Below are 7,366 nucleotides of genomic sequence, written 5' to 3'. Positions count from 1 at the left end.
ATCATAAAGACCACTCAGACATGTCTCACCTTTACTAGGCATCAAAGCCTTTTTTTTCCTTTTATTCTGGAAGAAAAAAAACCCCAAACCTCCAAATGTCTACTAAAAAGTATTATTAACTTAAAAAAAGCCCCACTTTGCTTTTCTAAATCCTCTGCACTCAGACACATCTGTTGCCTGATTTTAAAGGGATTCTAAGTCTTTCCATTTGCAAATATGAGCTCACTAGAAAATTAGATTTTATAAATCATATTTTCAGAGAACATAATAAAGACAAAAATATATTTTAAATGGTCTCTCCACATATACTCTCTCAACTTACTAAACTGCTTTTCTAAACGCTGGAGGGTAGAAATCCTAGCAATATGTTTTATATTCTGTGCTGATTATGCTAATTAAAATTTAATGAAACGTTTACTATTTTGTGATTTTAAAAATGCGTCAGAATATATCATCAATTAACAAAAACAATGTCAAATAAAAGACCCTGCATTGAATTGTAAAAATTGTGACAATGTAACAGGAAGTGCTAAGATGAGGGGAATATTAGTGAAATAACTAATTGAAATTTTGTTGGCACCCCTTGATTATTTCCATCAGTGGCCATTAATTTGCTTAAAAGGGCCTTTGTGACTCACAGTTATGATAAAATTTCATTAAGTCTTACATTTAGTACAAAGGAACCTGGTTCAGTCAACGTTTCCAATTACCAGCCACATTGTGAGCTTTATTAAACAACTAAATACTCTTGAGAATATATAAACATAAATATAACTTATATATTTGCTTATTGGGTCCACCTGATTAGAGTAAAATATGCAATCCAAGATATTTGGGATGACTTACTATTTAACTTATCAATATCGCTAATAAACCTGCCCTCTGCTGCCTTGCATGAAAATGCATATGTTTAAAACATGATAAAAGAAGCTATTTTAAGCCTTGAAGAAAGACTGTATATCTTGAGATCTGTAAAAGCTTTTTACATGAAAAATAATCCTTGCCCTAGTATTTGAATCCTTGTTATAACATACAAATGACAACAATATCAATTTGAGGCCTACTTGATACCAAAACTTTGGGCTTTTATTTTCCTTCCATTCAATTCAACAAACTTGAGCGTTTAGGTTTCTGCTTTTTTTTTTTTGAGACAGAGTCTCGCTTTGTTGTCCAGGCTAGAGTGAGTGCCATGGCATCAGCCTAGCTCACAGCAACCTCAAACTCCTGGGCTCGAGCAATCCTCCTGCCTCAGCCTCCCGAGTAGCTGGGACTACAGGCATGCGCCACCATGCCCGGCTAATTTTTTATATATATATCAGTTGGCCAATTAATTTCTTTCTATTTATAGTAGAGACGGGGTCTCGCTCTTGCTCAGGCTGGTTTTGAACTCCTGACCTTGAGCAATCCGCCCGCCTCGGCCTCCCAGAGAGCTTAGGTTTCTGCTTTTGTAAATAGCCACTGTTAAACTCATTTCATATTGTTTTAAAGGTCCCTTTAATATTGTTTGCATATTAAATGATTTGCATATTTGCATAACAAAGATTGGATAAAATATTGTGGAAACTGTAATAGCAATTACAGAGCAACAACAAGGACTGACATTTATTCAGTGCCTTCTATGTACCAAGCATTTTTTTTTTTTTTTTTGAGACAGAGTCTCACTTTGTTGCCCAGGCTAGAGTGAGTGCCCTGGCGTCAGCCTGGCTCACAGCAACCTCAATCTCCAGGGCTCAGCGATCCTCCTGCCTCAGCCTCCCGAGTAGCTGGGACTACAGGCATGCGCCACCATGCCCGGCTAATTTTTTGTATATATATTTTTAGTTGGTCAATTAATTTATTTCTATTTTTGGTAGAGACGGGGTCTCGCTCAGGCTGGTTCGAACTCCTGACCTTGAGCAATCTGCCCGCCTCCGCCTCCCATTTTTTTTTTTTTTTTTTTTGAGACAGAGTCTCACTTTGTTGTCCAGGCTAGAGTGAGTGTTGTGGCGTCAGCCTAGCTCACAGCAACCTCAAACTCCTGGGCTCAAGCGATCCTCCTGCCTCAGTCTCCCAAGTAGCTGGGACTACAGGTGTGTGGCACCATGCCCGCCTTATTTTTCGTATATATATTTTTAGTTGGTCAATTAATTTCTATTTTTAGTAGAGACAGGGTCTCGCTCAGGCTGGTTTCAAACTCCTGACCTCGAGCAATCCGCCTGCCGCGGCCTCCCAGAGTGCTAGGATTACAGGCGTGAGCCACCTCGCCCGGCCTGTACCAGGCATTCTTTACACACAGTCTCATTTTAGCTTTATAACAACTCTATAAGGTAAGTATCATTAGTATCCCCATTTTAGATGAGAAAAACTGAGGCACAGAGAGCTAAAGAACTTGCCCTAGGTCAGATCACTAGGGGTGGCAAAGCAGGATTCAAATTCAGCACCCTGATATAAGCCCTTAGTGCTAGGTGGTAGTTCTCCATGGCTAGGTCAACAGAAATCAGTTGTCTAAAGTAACTACCAAACAAATATGAGAGACCGAACCAAGGTTTGTGCCTGTACTTGTCAAGTGATTCTCTCTCTCTCTCTCTCTCTTTTTTTTTTTGAACTAAGACATTTATTACAATGGAAATGGGCAAATGATACATTTTAAATTTAGTTTTATCTTGCATTAAAGCAAAAGAATGTTGTAGATAATAGTGGAATCACCATCCTACTAATAGAAACCCATGAGAGCCTTGTGGTATCCATGATTTAAAACTGAAAACTGAAAGCCACGTACCCAAAGATTCTTAAGATATCTTATAACTAGTTTTATGAACTCTGTTCCCCCCTCCAGCTTTACTGAGGTATAATTTACAGGTAAAAATTATATATGCTTAGGGTGTGCAATGTGATGATTAGATATACATATATGTTGTGAAATGATTTCTACGATCAAGCTAATTAACATATCCATCACTGCCCAGCAGTGGGGTCTCATCAGAGCACTCTGATGGCATCATTCAGGCTTGCAAGCTTGATTCTCTCACCATCCTAGAGATTCTGTGAGCTTCCCTACCATCCTTCAGTCCATTCCTTATTATTTAACCAATCAGAATGGATGCTGTCTGGAGCAAAGAACCTGCCTGATACACCTGCTATGTGATTCTGTATTATCAATCTCACTGTGTGGTTTCTTTAGGCCAAACATGGACCTGGTGGGGAGTCTGTGGAACTTGGTTTTTCTGATACCCATTTCCTGTAAGGCAGCTTTCTATAGCTTATCAGGAGGTAAATGGTAGCTTAAGGCAGATAGATATCGAGAGTTTGAGAGCCAGAGTCAATCAGCTCTTAAGGCTGGTAGGTTTCAGCGGTGGGCTCAAAAGTGTGTGTCGGCCCTTACGTTCACTTGGTGTGGCCCAGCCAAGTGCACCCTAGAAAATGAGAGCCTCGCTGTATTCAGCAGCCCACTCAAAGGCAGCAAGACATCTCCAAGCAATCCATGGAATGGCATCAGAGACACCTCTTCACTAAAATTTTCAATCCACACAACTTATGTCTTTACTAGATGCCACCTGATATCATGCTCTAGTTGTTTTATGAGCATGTAAGGAGACTGAACACGATAGCAGACCTCCCTCTCCTCCTTCATTTGGCTGCCCGTGGTGCCTGGGTCAGAGGTGAGCACACAGGAACCTCTCACCACGCGCTGCTTGACATAAGAGCACGAGGGCTGGAGAGAAGGCCGTCATTTCAACCCTTTCAGTCCATTGTCACACTCCGAATAAAGTCGTTGGGGAGCACATGCTTCTTGCCACGTCTGTAGTCTCAGATGGAGTGGTGACATTCTCCTGAGACTAGGGTTCCGTGGTAACCCTCTCAGACGCCCTTTCACTGTCACACGGTCACACGGACCTGAATATATACCACTGAATTAAAAAGCTGTTGTGGAAGCACCACCTTTTTATTGATGATTAGTTCACGACTAGTGGTTACAGTAAAAAATATACCTTAAAGCATTTATTTGTGCTTATCCTCATGATCAAAATCTTGGCAGTCATCATTTGTTTCTAGAACTCTGAAGAACCCAAAGGGATGGACATTCTGGTGTGTGGGAATTATTGGTCTTTCAGTGCCACCTGTTATTTACCTTACACAAGTTGGTGGAAAAATTGTGGTTCAGTTCCTCATTTTCCTGTCAATGTATATATTCATACGATCACAAAAATTATGTAATAAATATAATTCCACAATTATATAGAGTTCCCACTATGGTTGGATACATATGGTACTGTGAAGATTTCATTTCAACTTACTTCTTTCCTAGAATGAAACCAGAATACACCTTTTCAATCTATTGCAATGGTGTGGATCTCATTTTCCATCTCTAACAAAAAGAGAGTTGAATGCTTATTCCTATGAGGTGGTTCTGGTTTTGTTTTTATATTCTGGAAATTCTGTTAGCTTAAGCCCTAAATCACCCGGCTGGTAGTTTAAGTATCACTTAACTGACAATAGGTCTGGATTTTCGTCCCATTCCCTACTGTATTGGATGTAATTTTTATTCTTGCTTGCTAACCTTTTTTTGATGTTCCTCCAGTGCCATCCTGAACAATTATATTTCTTTGTAGGTAGTGGCTTCCATGATAAAGCAATATATCATTCCAACAGAGAGGCTCTGGATTTATTTTATTGTTAGCTGGTGAGCCAAGAACATTATAATGCACAGGGTGAGTATAATAAGAGCTGCATGTGGAGCTGTTAACCTGGCAGGGCCTCACACCAGTGCAGAGAATTATTACTCCCGTCAGCCATTTAACTGCATCCACAAAGAATAACATAACCCTTTTAACCCCATTTGATTAGAATATTTACTTCTCTGCTCCGTCTTCAGCCACCATTCTATCTTTTAGAATAGTGATTTTCAAGTCCTTTTGAACTCAACCCATAATAAGAAACACATTTGACATCACACACACACACACACACACACACACACAGGCAAATGGAACAGAAGCTTAACAAAATCATATTTGCCCGCACACCTTGTGATGCATGCTGGCAATTTCTACTTTGTTCTGATTAATAAAAGAATTAACTGATACCCACTAAATAGATTTCAACACCTACTAATAGGTCTTGAATCATAGTCCCAAAAACACAGTTTTAGAAGCTATTCCTCAGATATTTAAATAATAAATAAGAAAAATCTTCATTTCCTCATCTTTTTCTTGCTATTTCTTCTGGGATTTACTTCCATATTTCTATACTTCTATTTCTTAATATTTTTTTTTGCTTTTAGATATAATCTATTTACATCTTATAAGAACTGAGGATTTAGCTCCCTTCCATACACCTTCTTCAAATACACATATATTTCTCCTCCCTACCCCCCAATGTATAATGAGTTATTGGTGAAGTCAATATTCATTATTTATATTATCATGGCTGTGTGTATCAGTTAGGGCCTGGCAAGAAGCAGATGGCACATTCAAATTGGGTAATTTGAGAAGAGTTTAATATGGGACTATTTATAACAGTGTGGGCAGGGTATAGGGAAACCACTAGAGATACAGCTGGTAAAACTGTGGTAACTCCACTACCACTCCTAGGCCCCTAAGAACCTTGAGACAGAGAGCTGTACAGAGAAAGCTGCCTGATAGTAGCTGTAACTGCTGGTCAAGGCATGCAGCCACCCTAAGATGACCATGTTAGGAACAGAGCCAGGGAACTATTAATATTTACCCCCTACCAACCTCCTTCCTCTGATCTCCTGCTGTGGCTCCCCAGGGTCAGACCCACCTGGAAGCCAGAGGGCATGGCAGCCTGTGGGTGGAGCACAGAGCAGGTGGAGAAGGGTGGATGGATCTGGAAAGAGAACATAGCCAGCATGTTATGTAACAATTATTCACCACTGAGCACATTTAAATGTTCCTTTCTTGAACTTTTATTCCTTTCTCTAACTTTTATTTTCCTTGGAGTTAATAATTGGCTCTTTTTCTTTAATTTTTTTTTCTTTTTTGGTTTCTTGTGTTTTTAATTTTGTTTTTATTTTTTTAACAAAGTTATCCAGACTCCTAAATAGTCCAACAGCTCTACACGGCTAATAATGAAAAACAATAGTCTTCTGTACCCCATCCCCTCCATTTTCCATTCCCCAAGGCAACCATTTGCTTCTCCCTTAATTGATTTTTTTTGTATTTCCCTTCATATCACTAAATAACATGGTTATAGTGATAATTCTTGCTTTATGCAGCATAGGCATTATCTATTGGCGTCTCAGTATGGAAAATGAAGATTTTTGCGCTTTCACTAATTCCCCTGCCTTGCTTACCGCATACAGCCACATATTCCATTCCCCAAGCCTTCTAATGTAGTTACATCATAATTTTGGCTAAACCAAGATTCAATCTTTGCATTATTTTTGATTATGTAATTCATGGCTAAGCTATGTAGTACCCCATGATCACCTTTTCTTGCTCATTTGACTTTTTCCTGGAATTAATAGATGTCTGGTTTTTTTCATTGGTATAGTTTCCTATACACTTATAATTAATTCATCCCCCAACTCTTCTGTTATTGTCCAATTCCTCTTTTGATATGTTCAAATTCATCAAATATTCCATCAACTTCATGCTCTTGAAGAATTCTATCTCACATAACAAGAAGTCCAAAAGTAAGAAAGTTTCAGGATTGGTTAGTTCATCAAGGACCTAGGTTCTTTCTATCTTTATGCTCTTTCAACTTCAGCATGCAGGCTTTCCTATGCTGTCTCCTCTCATGGTCATAATATGGCTGCCATAGGTCCAGACATCACATCCAGACAGTACAATATGCAGCAGCAGAAAAGGGTCATTTTCTTTATTTTGTGTGTTTTTTTTAAGATAGGATCTCACTCTATCACCCCAGCTATAGTGCTGTGGCATCATCATAGCTCACTGCAACCTTAAACTCCTGAGCTCAAGCGATCCTCCTGCCTCAGCCTCCCGAATAGGTGGGACTACAGGTGGGTGCCACCACCCCTGGCTAATTTTTCTATTCTTTGTACAGATGGGTCCCGCTCTTGCTCAGGCTGGTCTTGATTGAACTCCTGGACTCAAGCAATCCTCCCAAAGTGCTAGGATTATAGACCTGAGCTACTGTGCCCAGCCTTGTGTCTTCTTAAGAGTGAGTAAACCTTTCGCAGAAACTCCTTACTGACGTCCCTTCTCATGTCTTTGGCCAGAGCTGAGTCACAAGCCTGCCTTTAATCACTGGCAAAGGAGAATAGGGTTACTCTAATTGGCTTGACAGTCATGCTGGAGATAAGGTATCTTTTCTTGATGAATGGCTATGTGAACAAAATTAGGATTCTGTTAGCAGGTAAGGGGTGGAATGGCTATCAGGTAGGCAACCAACAGTGTCTGTT

The 7,366-nt window shown here is 39.7% G+C and overlaps 1 long non-coding RNA gene across 1 annotated transcript in view; it reads right to left on the bottom strand.

Moving 5' to 3' along the window:
- Positions 1 to 5,296: 5,296 nt before the first annotated feature.
- The window catches only part of LOC142865901 (uncharacterized), a 161,494-nt gene continuing 159,424 nt past the window's right edge, over positions 5,297 to 7,366 (bottom strand). The window contains exon 4 of the long non-coding RNA XR_012916001.1: positions 5,297 to 5,826. This is a non-coding gene — a long non-coding RNA (uncharacterized LOC142865901). The remainder of the gene's footprint in view (positions 5,827 to 7,366) is intronic.

Source organism: Microcebus murinus, chromosome X (assembly GCF_040939455.1).
Source record: "Microcebus murinus isolate Inina chromosome X, M.murinus_Inina_mat1.0, whole genome shotgun sequence".
NCBI classification, from domain to species: domain Eukaryota; kingdom Metazoa; phylum Chordata; class Mammalia; order Primates; family Cheirogaleidae; genus Microcebus; species Microcebus murinus.
The sequence above is the reverse complement of the archived record's forward strand: the minus strand, read 5'-3'. Positions and strand labels throughout refer to the sequence as shown.